A 16,511-nucleotide genomic window follows, 5' to 3' on the forward strand; every position below is an offset into this window, starting at 1 on the left:
AAAAAAAAAAAAACCCGCGAACCTACATTTTGGAAAAAATAAGCCTCAAATATTGCTAAAAATGTTTTTATGCTCTCATGAGGTGATTTTTCTGAAATAGAAACATATAGCAAAAGTGGAATGGAAACACTTTTTCCGCATTTACGTGTCTCCGGACGTGACATAAGGGGTCACGACCAGTTAATTTCTGGCAAAGATGGTGCGGAACAAACAACAGCAAATTTCAGAGTTTTAGAAAAGAAATGAGGAAGAAAACCTTCGAAAAGCTGTAGCAAATTCTTCACAGCAAGAAAACCCCAAATTAACACTACGTGGCTACCTTGCATGAGCTGGAATTTTTGTAAAATCTCGCGAAAGGAATTAGATTTTATGAGACTTGAGGCCAATGCACTAAACACTGGTCAATAGAAACACCTGGAAATCACAATTGTTGTTTGCTGAAACTTACAAATATCACTTTTAATTTGCAAAAAAATGTAATGGAAACACAGCCAGTGTGCATACTTGCTAAGTGTAGGGAGGATTCAGTTATGTGTACAGAGAGGGGCCTCATTACAGCAGACAGAGGAATGTGGGGGGGGCTCTGGCAGAGATTGGCTCAGCTGTAACAGTCTCGCAAGATGGTGAACCCACCTGGGATTGTTATGAAAGTCTGCCATAGATCAGACAGGTGCAGGTTACATAAAACACTGTCAGCTAACATTTCCAGGAAACCAGAAAAAGACGGAAGTACATGCAAAATATGCCAAATAACTGTACACAACAACCCTCTCACGCACTTTGCCATGTCTGAAAAGAAGGATAACCCCTTCAGATGCATCATCTCGTTTTCAGGGACATCCAAGACACAATCATATACAGTGATACAAAAAACAAATACAACAAACGCTATCACACTTCAGACCATCCACACCAGAAAAAACAAAAAGCACTGAAAATCTATTCAACCCACCATAAACCCGCCTCCCTCACATAGATGCACCAATTATTAATGAATACGGTATACACATACACATAAACACACTTAACAGACATGCAGAAGAAACAATAAACATCTTCAGTCAAAATTCCGATTAAGGGTGCATTCCCTTAAGGTCAAGTGAGCCAAACCATTGGAATAATATATACCCATTCTCACCAAAGGTGGCACTGCACTAGTAATTGGCAAACTAAGACCCACGTGAAGAAGAAAACTTTGTTTCCTCCACTTGAAATTTAAATATGGAGACAAAACTATTGCCTTTTTTTTAAGTTTGTCTTGTGCAAGTATCCTGCAGAAATTCACTGCAACAATAGACGCAGTATGAACAACAGAAGAGGAAGAGGACCCTTCATGCCGTTGCTATGTATCTCTAGGCCCGCTATTTTGCAGGGTGTTGTCTCCATGCTCCAACACACCTGCCCAAAATTCATTAATAGGTTAACAAGAAGCTGCTGGATCCATTTGATTTGAGTCAGCTTTGTTGGTAGAGGGAAACAGCAAAAACCTGCCAGACTCGAGGACTGGGGTTTGACATCCCTGCTGTATTTGGTCTGCTTGAAGCGGAACGAGACCTGCGTTTGCTGGCAGACCGGGTCCGCTTCTTACATTCGAATCAAAATTTGTTTGGCGAATTCAAATTTTCCCAAATGAAGCGGACTTTGTGAGCAGACGGACTCGGATTCGAAACAAAAAGGCTGATGTGAATGTACCCTAAGACAAAAGTTTGATTAAATTCAGTGTTACCGAACACAGAAGCAGGTGGTTTGTAAGCAAGTATGGACAACCAGAAGGTGTCGAGTTCATAGATCTAACTGAGCTAGCACGCTGTTCCGGTCTCAAGAAGCTTTACATTAATACTCAGCCAATGTCTTTTTATCTTGGGAACATAGAACAAAATGTCCACTCCTGACACTTAGTCATGTCAGGAGTTGCTCCGTCAGAGTTTCACCCCTGTTAGAGAGTCTGGATTACAGCTTCTAATCAATTAGTTCTCATCATTGGTAATAAAAGGTGTTCCACCAGGTTCACTGTTAGGCGCAGCTCTTTTACCATCAATGGCAGCTTGTCGTCAAGGAAACTGTCCATCTCTTTTGTTTAACCCTAACCCAACATTGTGCTGTATCATGTTGCTGATTCTGTACATCCTGCAGTTAAGATACAAGCAAAAGTTCTCTAATATCTTACAAGACCTTTGATTTTTACTGGAGCCTTGTGACGACTAAATTAATTCTGTTCTATGAGGTTTAGAGAGAAACTGTGATCCTCTTGATAGTTTCACCTAAAAACAAACAGTCTTTGAATAGAGATTATAAATATCTGAGCATCTGGATTGATTCATAATTTATATTCACAACCCACATAAATTATCTTGCGTGCCAACTCGGGAGAAAGATTGGATTTCTCTACAGATACAAAACCACTTTTCTCAGATGGTGATGAGATGTACAGATATGCATCCTCCTACAACGTCAAAATTCTGGACCTTTTCTGTCATGAAGCAGTGGAGGCGAGGACCCAAATGCAGGCTAGATGAAACAGGTGGTAGGCAGGATGCAGGTAATGGTGTTTAAGTCCAAGAAATGTCAACGGGGGTGGTCATGAGAACTAGGAAAAGTAACAACACAAACAAAAGACTGGCAAGGAGGAACTGAACCCATAGGCTGAATACGCTGAAGGAGTAATGAGGTACAGGTGAGGCGAATGAACAAATGAGACCGGGTGAGCTAATAAACAGGAAACACAAGTCGAAACAAAACACACAAGGTAGCAAAAACTACTAAATAAAACAGGAAAAGACATGATAGACTACACACTGTCGCCTCGTACGGGCTAAGGATGGGGGATTGGATCAAGTCAAGATGTGATCAAATCTGTTGGCTTTCCTAAACTATCATAAATTGGCTCAAAGTGATGTGTCTGTAAGGCCTCTTGAGATTATGTTGTTGTGAAGTGGCGCTATCATTTTCAAATTTAGATGGTTCGATTGTTCAGAACTAGATTTTAGGTGTGTGTGTGTGTGTGTGTGTGTGTGTGTGTGTGTGTGTGCGTGGGAGGGTTCTGGGGGGGGGGGGGGGGGGGGGTTCTGTGTTATATGCTTTTAATTAAGTCAGTGCTTCCCAACATATTTTTCCTTGAGGACGCCGTTCATGCAAATACTTAAAAGTGGTGGACCCCCCATCGCCCAACCCCATGCTGAAACCATGCTTGGGTTTCTGCTTTTTATTACTGATATTCTCACTTCAGTAAAACCAGAGTTTAATTCACAACATAAAGTCTTACTTTACTGTTTGTTTTCCCTTCAATTTTTCCCCGGAAGCGGTCGCCACAGCGAATCATCGGTTTCCAACTACCAAGCTGGTACCGAAGCCCTCTTTGCATGGTTGTACTTTGGCACATGTCTGCCCTTACTGACACAACACTCTGCTTGGGACTCACCCTCGGAGAACTTGTGTCCCCCTTGGGGCTGCAGGGAAAGGAAGCTGGGTTCGAACCATCAACCTTCAGATCACAGGATAACCAGCTCCACCGTTACTTTAAATAACAATAATAATGATAATAATGATGATAATAATAATAATAATAATAATAATAATAATAGCTCAGAATGGTCAAAGCTTTAGGGACCTACTGTGCTCTTTGGGACCCTGCACCCCAAGTTGGAACCACAAGACTAAACTGGACCATACAGAGTCTGCAACCAGTGAACATCATATCACACAGTACGTCTGACATACATTTATAATTAATCTAGAAAAGCCAATAATTTCTCAATTAGCATATCAAACACTGACAGTTCACATGACCCATACAACCACAGCTCACCTGGAGAAGGCAGATTTTTATCTCACACCTGTCCATTCTTGTTTTAACTTTATTGAAGTTGTACATTTGGGGATTTAAAACTTTTAAATGACCTTTTTGCTAACCTTAAATTTATTTTCCAATCATTACCTGTCTGGAAGTCTTTAAGTTGCCCCTTTCCCAGTAAAGACCACACTGCTCTTTGTTGTTGATCAAGTTACTGGCTCTCGTTTCAGTGATGCCAACATATATCTCCAGATCTGTCAAGAAAGGGGGGGGCGTCACTCTGAGCTGAAATACCAGTGGAAGTTGTTTGGTCATTGTAGAGCTTGCTAGCACCTGATGGCCAGGATGACCAATATAAAGTCTCACGAAAGAGCAAAAGATAAGACAAAGTTCAACCACTCTTAATGTGCACTTTTAGCTAGTAAACATCATTTGTGGAAAAATGTGGGTCTGGTACTTGCTGCCTTCTGACAACAATGGAGAAATTGCCAAGCACAGAACCAGCATGTGTGAAAGAGTCTCCATCAGTTAGCAAACACTAACTTTTCCATCTTAAATAGTTAAAATGTGACATTTTGTCTGGCTCTTTGCGTTGCATTTTGTAGCTTTTTCTGTCGAAAGATTATTTAAAAGCTACCAGGTCAAATTCTCTGAATCTAAATGGAGGTGAAGCATTAGCAGAGAAATTTAAAGCAATCTTCCATTAAGCTGAACTGCAGCGGGAGTTGACATCACAACCTACAGCATTTAATAATTCTCAACTTCGTGTATGTTATGAAAATGTAGCTCAAGCAAAGTGCATCAAACAACCCAGCACTAATTATTTTAGGAAGAAAATGAACAGAACAAGGGAAATCAACACTAATAAAACAGGATCTACCTGGTAACAAATATGGAAAGAAAAAGCGAATGTTGAGTGCAGGGGTGTGTAAATCCAGCCCTCCAGCACTACTATCCTGCAGCTTCTAGATGCAACCCCTATGTATGTCGTTCAGCTCTGCAGAGGCCTGGTAACCAGCCTTTCATTTCATTCAGAAGTTGCAGGATAGTAGATCATAGGACTGGACTTGGACACCCGTTTTAGTGTATTTCAGGTAGAGCAGGTAAGTGGAAACATGTATGTTAATTGGGAGCAAGTAACAAATGAGTGCTTCGCTGGGAGCAGCAGAACAAATACGGGTCTTTAAGGAAGAACAAGAACTTAACAGTTCATATAACAATCTAAACTAAAGTCAATAACAAAGATATGAACGTGAACAGAGGAAAAAAACAGAGGTGGAAGATTTAGAAAATGGAGCAGGAATGTTGGGACAAAGCTGCAACACCATTTCAAACCATTAAAAAGCTAAGAATAAACTCCTCTGGTCTATCAAATGGAGTTTGCAGGGCAGGTTTTCATGCCAGCTGCCACTGTGGGTAAATCTGTGTAAGAGAATTTATGAAGTGATGCAGCTGTGGGCTTCCATCCACACAACGTAGCAACTGAAACCACCAATACAGCCATTGATGGCAACACCATATGACTTCAGCTTTTCATAGGAATCCATATGAAATAACAAGCTGAGATTCCAGTCATGGCAACGCCTGCGTTTCATACGGTGTACATCTGCCTGATGCCACACCATCGGAAGCAAACAACCTAACCAGTTGTCTTTCCGTATCTTTTCCATGTTGTAGATAAGACCATATACCCTTCCAGCTATCCCTACCCGGTGTTTAAACTGCCAGGTTTGTGGCAACATCTCCTAGTTTTGTGTTGTTTGTCATTCTTTATAACAATCCGTTTAGAAAAAGTGTAATTTGCTTAGGTAAATAAAGTCTTTTTACTTTGATGGTTTTATTATTTCTGCATCGATCTTCACCACACCACGCATATTTCAATGCATCACACACCACCTGAACACACAATAGCGGTGGGGTTAAGTAAGGCATGCAGGTGGTGCCCACACTTCATTTTTGTGCATTTATGTTACACATACATGTACTCACCATGTGCTTCACAAAGAGACAAAATAACACAATAAGGGGAGGAAAAGTAGAATATATGTGCTCTAACCACAGACTGCTTATTAAAAAATGGGCGGAGCCTTTGTGACGTCACCCGTAGGTTTCTGAAGAGCTGAACTGAAGCTCGGTGGGCGGTTCCTACCATCGGCATCTTGGCAGGGGCATGTGTGTCCTCTTACCCGGAAAATACAAATATTGGCAAAGAGGTGGAGCTGAGAGGGGGGCTGTGAGCGTCATGGTGGATGATTGACATCGAGCGAACTTTCTGTCGCTAAGAGCTAACCGAGCTAACCTGGAGAGAACAGGAGCTAACAAGCTAACGCATGTAAGTGGGCTAACGCTAAGTCCCGTTGTTAACCAGCTAAAAACCGCGGTTGTTCTACGTTCTTCTGACTTGAAGCGGGAGATTGCTACCTGTCAATCAAAAGGACACGCCCCTAAATATGCTAAACTTCGAGATTAAATTACTTTTAAATGGGCGAGTTAGAAAAAATTCCTGACCTATTAAACCTAAAATGGATTTTTGAACCAGGCTGTAAACATGTTTATTTCTGCTGTGAAGTTGGTCTTTTTAACATGGGAGTCTATGGGGATTTGCTGTTTTGGAGCCCCTAGTGGATGAAGGGGGAACTGCAGTTTTATGCACTTCCACATAGGCTTTACTTTTAACCGCCGGAGGTTGCTGCTTGGCTCTAACCTACACTGTAACCTCACTCATTTAATGCAGCCGGTTGAGACATTCATACATCTTCCCCACATGATGAAGGTCTCTTGGGCAAGTCCCTGAACGCCACATTGCCTCTGATGTGTCCATTCACATTATCTTCCTTTTAGGCTTTGATGCAAAAAGTGTTTATTCATAAATCATGGCAGAAAAATGTCACTAACAAGTGACAAAACTGTTCTTTAAGTAGTTTAAACTGCGTACAACAGCAGTACATATGAGGATACTACCCCAGAAATAAACCCATACAGGTACCATTAGTTACCACTCGCCTGCTATCCTGCCTGTCAGTCTGTTCACTAAACTCGTCTCCTTGATAATAATCTGGATTTGGAGAGATCAAAGAAACCTTTTTGGATGCCAGAACCGTGTCTGCATTTGGATTCAGATTGTTTCTCCACCATACAACAGCTATGATGTTCTGTGTATCGCATGCCAAGGAGCCATGAATTATAAACACAACAGGTGCGTAATTAGATTTCTCATTTCAGTACATGTTTATTTATTGTTGTCTTGTTTGTATCGGAGCATCTGGGCCATTCACATGGAGACAAAAAGCTCAGTGAAGCACAGATTGCCTTCACAGTCATGTTTTTTTACAAATAAGTAACTTTTAAACTGGATTATGTTGCGTCTGCTGCAGTTGTGCCCTGAAGGGGAACTAAGGCAGGGTTCACAGCTTCTCACAGTGTCGTGGTGGTGCAAAGAGAAAGCCGGGTGATAGTATAATTACAGCAACTAGGTTGCTTATTAACTTCATGTTAAAAGAAAAATCTGACATTAATACAGTAAATCTGTCTTTGCATATTCTGCCTTATTTCTCTTGTTTTTTCCTTTGTCTTAATAACAACAGCACCTGTCTTTTCTCCTAAATTCTCACATTTCCTTGAATGTGTTTTTTTTTTGCTTTTTTTTACTCACTCAGTTTTCTTTCAATTTGTCATGATATTTGGCTTTTTTCTGCCTTTTGTCTTGTTGCAATAAGACTCAACAGGCGCCACTGATATGAGGCTGCTGCTCTGCTTCTGCAGCCAATACACCACTGTTTCTCTTTATCTTCAGTCCACACACACACTCACACACACACACAGACTCACTGCATCTTTTACCACAAACTGTGCACTGACTACACACACTCCTATCTGCATGAAGGCAAGCTCATGAGACGCATACGACAGGCGGCTCTGAGGCAAAGACTCACATTAACACACACAGATGTTACCAGAGATGACACAAACACACACATGGACACACTCACACAAATAACATGCAAGCAAATTCACACTGACATAAGTTTTCTTTTTTATGTAACTGTAGGATAAAAAAGAAAAACCCTGCACACACAACTCTCTGAAAGAACACAGCAGGATTCAGCACAAGCCCACTTTTTCAGCAAGAAAAGCGGAATATGAAGTGAAAGAAAACGGATGTTTTAATGATACACAGAGTAACATGAAATATTTTGAAAAGGAAACAACCAAGTAAACACATTGGCTCCCTGGAGCAGCAGTTTCCATTATTATAATTCTTTTCTGTTTCTGCCTTTTGTTCTGTTTTCTGTCCAGATGTTCCCACGCTGCTTCCATCCAGGCTCTAGGGAGGATCTATTCCTCCATCAGAGCTGATTTTCAGGCCATTTCTTGTGTCATGTAGCATACCTCACCCGCATTTTCTCTGTTTCCCTTCCTGAAGAACGGCTTCTTGACAATCATCCTTACATAGAAACCAATTCTGATGTGTTGACCAACAGCAGACGGATGAACTTCTTTCTTTTTTCTTCTAATAGGACCCTCATTAACATCAGCAAGAAGCAGCAACTATTCCTCCTGAACGTCATCATGTTTAAAAATCCTCCAAAAACAAGTAATGTAAAGACTAAACATGATGGTACGAAAGTAATGAAAATAGCTGCTATGTTGATATACAGACACTTATGAACACTGTCAGTATATAATAATAATAATTATAATAATGATAATAATAATAATAACAATAATAATAATAGTGATAATGACAATAACATTAATGCAGCATGCATGACATTAGCATCAATACACTGAGCTATAAAAACGGTTATGTTTACAAAAATAGTGTTATTTATAATAATATTAACTAATCTTTATAGAAACTAAAAACAAACGATCAACAACGACGACATTCCAGTGACATTAAAAAGTATTGTGTAAGTATAAAGTGGTAAATGGGTTTAGTGCTAGTATTTTCAAATGAATTCCATTCATTGTAAATGAAACTGTTATTTTAATAATTTAAAAAAAAAAAAAAAAAGGCTCCTTGCAGCAGGAAAAGTGAAAGCATTGAAAGTGTTGATGCATCTCACGGGTCTTGCATCAGGTTTTTGTTGCTTTTGTTGCTATTTCTGCAGAACTTCCCTGTCAGAGACGGCTCATCCGCCGTAGCCTCTAACGAAGGCTAACAGAAAGTCCATTTTATATCCTGTCTCTTCTCTGAGCTCTCTCCAGCCAGTAAAAGTCAAATCAATATGGACTCTTGTCTTTGTCTCCTTCTCTGTTTTTCCTCTCTTCTCCCAAAAATGTCCTTTTGTGTGTCTCCAGCCTAACAGACACGGTGAACATGTATTATTTAGTTGCTGGCGTGTGCCACAAAGCGAAGGCGGCTGTAAAATTATGCACTGGTTGTAAAAAAAAAAAAAGAAAGAAAAAGTTGTGAAGTGTGGCTTCTCCTCAAGATGCTGCAGGGCAATACTTCAGGAATGTACATAATAAATGTCAGAAACATAAAATCTGATTGTTGGAAACATATAGAGTATGACTTTAAAGACACCACTGTTGGATCCCATCCATCAGCTGAAGGTTTTAGTCTTCTCTTTTCCTCCAATTGTCCAGTTTCTTCACATTTTACTGACACATGGACAACAGTTTTTGGCCAATAGCAACGTGGGATCCACCTTGTTGCTGTAAAAGTCCTGTTCTGTCTGTAAAACTGTGTTATCTTTTGTGTTTTTATAGAGGCAACTAAAGAAATGGGAACGAATTTGAGTCTTTGTGACTGGATGCTGGTTTAAATGATCTTTAGATCAAATTGATTCTCTGCTAAGTTGTTTGTTGTGTGTTGACACGACATTAGTTTATCCCTTGAGTTAGGAGCTGTTTTATGCTTCAACGAGTCATGAGTTTTGTGATGGTCCCACCATTATATTCGCTTTGTTTAATTGTTTTTCCCTCTGTTAAGCATTTTCAGGTGCCGTCTTAATCAGTGGCATGAGCCACATCTGGACCCGGTGTGCTCAGCCACATGTTGAAGCTCCATCCAGCCAGAGCTCAGTGTGTCTCCCAGGCTTGGGCTGGGAGATTACCCTGGGTTTGTGCAGGCGTGGCACTGCTTTACTTTGGTTGTGTTTTGGTTAAATTCTTATTGTGATTATGGTTCTTTAATAAAGTTTTTCTTTGTAAAACACCCACTTTTGGGCCTGCCTCCCTTCTTGGTTGCAGCCTTTTAAGCCGAGCTGTGACAGTTTTAAGTGACATAAAGAAAAAAAATTCCTCTGAAAAGGATCTGAAAGTGTGTAAAAAAAACAAAACAAGCAATACACTGCAAAAACGGAAATCTAAGTAAGATTAAAAATCTTAAATTGAGTACACATATGCTTATTTTTTTAAAGGTAAGATAATTCTTAGTTTTTATGCCAGAGAATTCCTCTTGTTTTAAGAGTATTTTTACTTGTTTTGGGAAGTCTTGACAAGCCAAATTTTCTTGTTCTGTTGGCAGATAATTTTTCTGATTTTAAACAACATTTACCTCATTTTTGTTTATTTTTTTCTTGTTTTTTAAGGCTGAGTTTTTGCAATGTGTCAGGAGAAAACGGTTGAACGACCTTCAGAAAGCCCGGAGAACTGTTGCTAAAGACACTTTTAATGGATTACAGGTAAAGTCCAAATGCTTCGAAGCAAAATGTGAAAAAACACGGGGGGGGGGGGGGGGGGGGGGGGGGGGGTTGAGACGTTTGCACAGTGCTGTGTGTGAAATGTTTACACAGATTCACAGGAGAAGTTCAAATCATCCCCAGGGTGTCCCCGTGTGTGTTTATCTCTGCAAAGGTGTTTTGTGGGTCCAGTTATCCTGCACATGCTTTACCCCCTGTCTGGGTTATGCCTACACAAACACACACGCTCACACACACACACACACACACACACACACAGATCTGGTCTGACTGTAATGCTGTAGCTGAAGGTCAGACAGAATTGACCGCTCCTGAGCTCCGGCCGCTGGGATCGACTACAAATGAGATTGCATCTTGATCAAAGCGATGTCTGCCTGTGTACACACACACACACACTCACACACATTCACACACACCAAGTCTTCAGCCGGCGACATCGTCCCCTCATGACTAAGAGAGAACAAAACATTAAAAGAGAATGCGGGGTGCTGTTCAGGACTCCTCTCTGGTATCGGCTCCTTCAGGCTCCTCTGCTGCGGCAACAGATGTTTTCAATTAATCCTCAAGTCCCTTCTTCCCTTGTCCACCTCCCACCAGCTCTCCTGCACCCCCCCCCCCCCCCCGAGTCCATTTCAGAAGATGAGTTGATTCTGTCTCTGCGTTTGCACCTTTGTCTTTGTCTTCACCCTGACTTCAATTTTCCATCCTTTCTTTCCACGTTGCCCTCATCCTGTCGACGGCCGCACGCTTCGCTGTGGGAATGTGTTTTTTAACCTTGACTCGCAGGTGTTGGTGGCAGAATGGGGCATTATTTGTCACCATAAATAGCAGTTAGGGAGCGACGGCAGCCCTGCAGGAAAAGCACCAGTGCGCCGCATGCGAGTGCTGCCCAGGATACTTCATTAATCTTGCTGTCACTTCCGTGACGCTTTTCATTAGTTATAAGGGTATCAGATCAACAGACACACTCTCCACCTTTCAAAGCAACCGGCAGAGCAGAGAAAGAGTGGAGACGAGCTGGATCTTCACAAAAAGGCTAACAGAGAAGGTTTTTTAGGAATCAACAAAAAATTTCTGATTGTTTTTTCCTTAAAAAAAAAAAACTTCAGATGACCTTTAAACAAAAAAAATATGAATCAAAGTGATTCAGGATCTATAACAAGACTGTAATCCATCTGTTCATTATTTATTATAGAGTCCTTTACAACCCTTTATTCCACAGATCAATTCCCCGTCTTTCTTCTTTAACCTCCTGAGACCTGAGCTTCAGTTTGACGCATTTCATTTTTCTTCCTTCAGTTTCGAGGCATCTGAAAGCAGGTCCCTTCGTTGTGTGATAAGGTTGAGACCCAACATTTTCAGGGCTTGAAGGGGCTTCAGAATCTTAATAAAGAAAGAATAAAGTGTTGGGTTTTTTTGGTTGGATTATGTTACCAGCCATGATACAATACCCATATGCTGAAAATGAGCTTCTCTGGGGCTAAATTCAGATTTTTAAACGAGAACCCATAAAAACTTTCATTTCTGAACACCTGGTGATGAGAATTTTCAATGTAAAGCCTGAAAACCATCAGAAACTTAATAAATAACAAGGATAAATGGGTTTGTTTTTTTTTTTTGTAGATTCAGTTCAACACTCTGTTGCAGCGTTGAATCTGAACCAAAGAAAGACCTGTTGTCAGAAAAACAATCAAGAAAACCCGTTCTGTAGTTTTTGCGTAAAGTTGCTAACATCTAGCGTTACCATCACTACGTGGGGCTAAATCACCAGCCGGGTTCTTCTCCTCCGTTGTTCCACGATGGTGAATTATCTCCCAAACTCTGTCCGTTCTGCAGAGTCCTTGTCTACAAGCTGAAGATTTAGCTCTTCAAGGATCACCTCCACTTAGTTTAACTTTATTTGTCAGAGAAGTTGGAAAACGTAGCCCAGTTCTGTGCAACAAATGTTGTGGGATTTTTTCTTTATATTTAAACATCAGGAAAAATGTGGGGAGGGAAAAAAAACAGCTGGTAGCACCACATGGGAACACCTGCATCCAACTGGACTCACAGCAGTCCACCAGCACCTTCCTATGATGTCCTCTGATTTCATGCTTGTGTTGCTCTCACTCTCATATGTAAGTCACTTTGGATAAACAGAATAGAATAGAATAGAATAGAATAGAATGAGACAAAGACAGACAAGAACCTTATTGAAGGAGGTAATAACATCTCTCATCCATGGCTGCAGGGGAGGCCTTTCTGGCTGTTTTGCCTCATTTGAGGATCATGTGCACTTTTCAGCAGGGGCTGAATGCCACTGGGATTTTTTTATTTTATTTTATTCTAACCTGGAATACTTAAAAATTGTTGGACTATTGGATTTGATTTCCTCTCTTTTCCCGACATCAGCAGTAAATGAAGACTTTTCTGTTGGTCGTCTTCACTACGGAACAGGTTTATGGAGCACACGTTGTCTTATAATTAGAATGTATTATTTAATTTAATTACTTTATTTAATTTAATGGAATATAAGTTATACTAAGATCCATTCTCAGAGAAAAAAACATCATAAAAATCCAGTAATATTTGTGTAAAGTTGCTAACAAACAGACAGACGGATAAATGCAACAAAAACAAAAGGAGGTAATAAATAACGGCAGGTATGGTCGCTCTCATCTTCCAAAGGGTTCAAGCAGCCGACCTACTTTTTAATAAAAAAGTTATACCTCAACGGATTTGCAGTCCATGTAAATTTATTTTCTTTTCACTGCACAAAAAGACCCAGAAACACAAGTACACCAACTATCCTAATTTTAGACAATGAAAAGAAACTGAGTTTAAAACATAAAGAGGTAGAAACACTTTGTTCCCTGATAAGAACTTTATCACACCATTAAATCTTCGCATGTTAATTCGTTTTTTTGCAGTGGAATCAATGTTGAAAGTATACCATATTTTACATTAAATCCTAAAATCCAGCAGTTCGGCTACATGCTTGAACTTCACTATCTGTTTCCAATTACAGCCCTTCATTGGACCAAAAAAGTGGGTGGTTGGTGGTGGATGTTGTAACTGTTGCAAGGACACTTTGAACTCTTTGATCGCGTTGGCTGAGAAAATTTAAAGGAAAACAGGGAACCAGAAAAGGATGGAGGACAAATCCACGGTTTGACGATCGCTGCTGCATACTCAGCAGTTATTAGCTGAAATCCTCTTTCTGCGCTATTTTTCACTGCAGCACCAGCTGAACAAGAAACTCCTGTGGTTTTTCATGTCAGTGTGTTTCTGAACTGCTGCAGGCTCCCTTTCCTCATACGTTCAGCCAAAATCTCATGTCTTCGCCTCAATATCTTTAAAAAAAAAAAAAAACTTTTCTCAACAAGACGGTTTTGGATGACTCCATAGCAACATGCTAGATTCTTTTCAGGGTCCTGCCAGATGATTTAGGAGGTGTATCAGATATCAGAGTATGAACTCTGTAGTTTAGTCAGTGTTTTACCCTGCAGGTATGAACAGTTATCTCCTCCCTGTTCGCTGTTTGCTGAGTGATGTAAAACACATGGAGAGGAAATGGTGGGAAACCAGAGTCAATCCCAGACAGCTCAGTGTGAGGGACCCTGGCCACAATGCCTCCAGCGCACATGTAGGTGGGTTACACACAAGCCACATTTGACATTACGCAGTTTTATGTAGCAATGCAGTTAATAAACCCTCCATCAGAGTGTTCGGCCGGCAGAGTAACACTCGCTCTGCGAGCTTGTGGGCCAGAGCTTTCTCATCTGGTGTTCGGTTTCCACTTGTGCACTTCGGATATTTCTCCCCGTGAATGACTCATAATGGCTCCCAGAGTCCAAGCAAATAAAAATGAAAAGCTTCAGCTTATTAACTTTTGTTTTTTTGTTTCTTTTTTTTTCAGCTTTCTGTTGTCATGACATTTCAGCTCAGCAGTCTTAAAAGGCGTGTTGGTAATAGACGTTGCATGGCATTACAACAATATTGGATAACAGTGAGCTGACACAGTGGACAAATTGACACAAATATTCATATTACCTCAGCTAGATGAAAATGGAATCTGGACTCTGCTCACTAAAACCACTTAACCCACCACGATTCTAATACAAACGTAGTGTGTGATTAAAAAAATAAAAAGAAGGCAACATTCAGCCAATATTGGAGGAGTTTCTCTTTCCATCTGTGGCTTTTTTGTGGATTAAGGACCAGAATAAAACATAAATACAACAGGTAACTGTGCCAGCATAAAGTTATTTTTTTTACAGTTCAAGCTCCAATTAATGCAGTAACAACTGTGGTTCCTGGAGGGGAGCAGCAACCGTGTGGTTTATTACCACAAACACACTTTGTGCAGCTAATTTTTCAGAACCGCTGCAAAAGAGCAAACCAAAGTGTTTGGTGTTTTCCAAGACGTTTTTGATCATTACATGCTGCCAGATCACAGAAAGCTGTTTATTCACCATTTTCATGCACAAAACTTCCAAACTAAAAAACAAAATTTGTTAAAGTGGGTTAAAATACAGATCTAGGCTGGTTAATTAAAACAGTGTTTGTCCTGTTTTATCACAGAATCCGTGTTGTATGCTAGATGTCTGGACTGAGTTAATGCTCACGCTGCAGCCTTTTAAATTACATGTTATGTTTTCCACCTACCTGCATGAAGACTTACCGAAAGAGAAGATGAGACACACGACGAAGTAGAAAAATATTCACCGATTGGCTGATGCAGGAACTCTTCTGTTTCCACGAACCACAAACATCCGATCCCATGAGGTGTTTGGTTGATCATGTTTCAGAGCTTTTACCGTGTTCTACTATGTCTTACTGCGAGCGAATCCTTCAGAGAGCTGCCTATCATCCCACGCATGTGTCCGTTCCTCTTACCCACAATCCTTTATGATAAACCCAGAATGTTCGTTGCTTTTTAGTCGCTTCCTGTATCAATGAATGAATCGTGTTTGGCTGTTTACACAGAACACTCCTTAAGGCAGTGCTTTAAGTGGAACAAAATAAGTGCTGGTAGTCCGTTAATGACTTGCTGTCAGTTTGTCATGCAAATATGGGACAAAAACATGGCTGATACTTACATGTAGATCTATAGATTGATCTGTAGATTAATAGTTTTATAGCACAGAAATGACAAAAAACAAACACAGCAAGTTTTAAATCAAATCCACATTAGCCAAATTCAAAGTGCCATGAAGACACTTTTATGAACTTCAAGCCTCATTGCTGGACATTAAAAATAACACTGAAAAGTAAATACATAAACTTAAAGTTCATTAACCCTTTCATGCATGAATTAATAATAAAACAATGAAACATTTTTCACATTTTTGTCAAAAAAAAACCCAAAAAACACAGAAGTGGTTTATTTATAAAAAAAATACCCTCCTCATTCATGAATATGTGAGAAAAAAGCTTGTAAATAAGTGTCCGCTACAGGGTCACTGCATGAAAGGGTTAAAAACATAAAAAGTTCTACATTTAGACTTATTTAGCTTCTTACCAGACTAATTTAACAGTGTAGTACTATTACACTTTTACTCTGTGAAATATGTTTTTCCCAGCATCAGGTCTGGTCCATAACACTTAGCAATATTATCTTTAATCTAGAAATAATCTTCAAAAACTCAAAATACTGACCAGTCGTACACTTAGTCTGCAGCATCTGACCTTCATTGTCTACTGTAGTAAATGACTGTTAGTAGTACTACTGTAGTAAATGACTGTTAGTAGTACTACTGTAGTAAATGACTGCTAGTAGTACTACAGTAGTAAATGGCTGTTAGTAGTACTACTGTAGTAAATGACTGTTAGTAGTACTACTGTAGTAAATGACTGTTAAGTAGTACTACTGCAGTAAATGACTGTTAAGTAGTACTACTGCAGTAAATGACTGTTAAGTAGTACTACTGTAGTAAATGACTGCTAGTAGTACTACAGTAGTAAATGATTATTAAGTAGTACTACAGTAGTAAATGACTGTAAAGTAGTACTACTGTAGTAAATGACTGTTAAGTAGTACTACTGCAGTAAATTACCGTTAAGTAGTACTACTGTAGTAAATGACC

Source organism: Telmatherina bonti, assembly GCF_933228915.1.
Source record: "Telmatherina bonti genome assembly, chromosome: 5".
In the NCBI taxonomy this organism is placed as follows: domain Eukaryota; kingdom Metazoa; phylum Chordata; class Actinopteri; order Atheriniformes; family Telmatherinidae; genus Telmatherina; species Telmatherina bonti.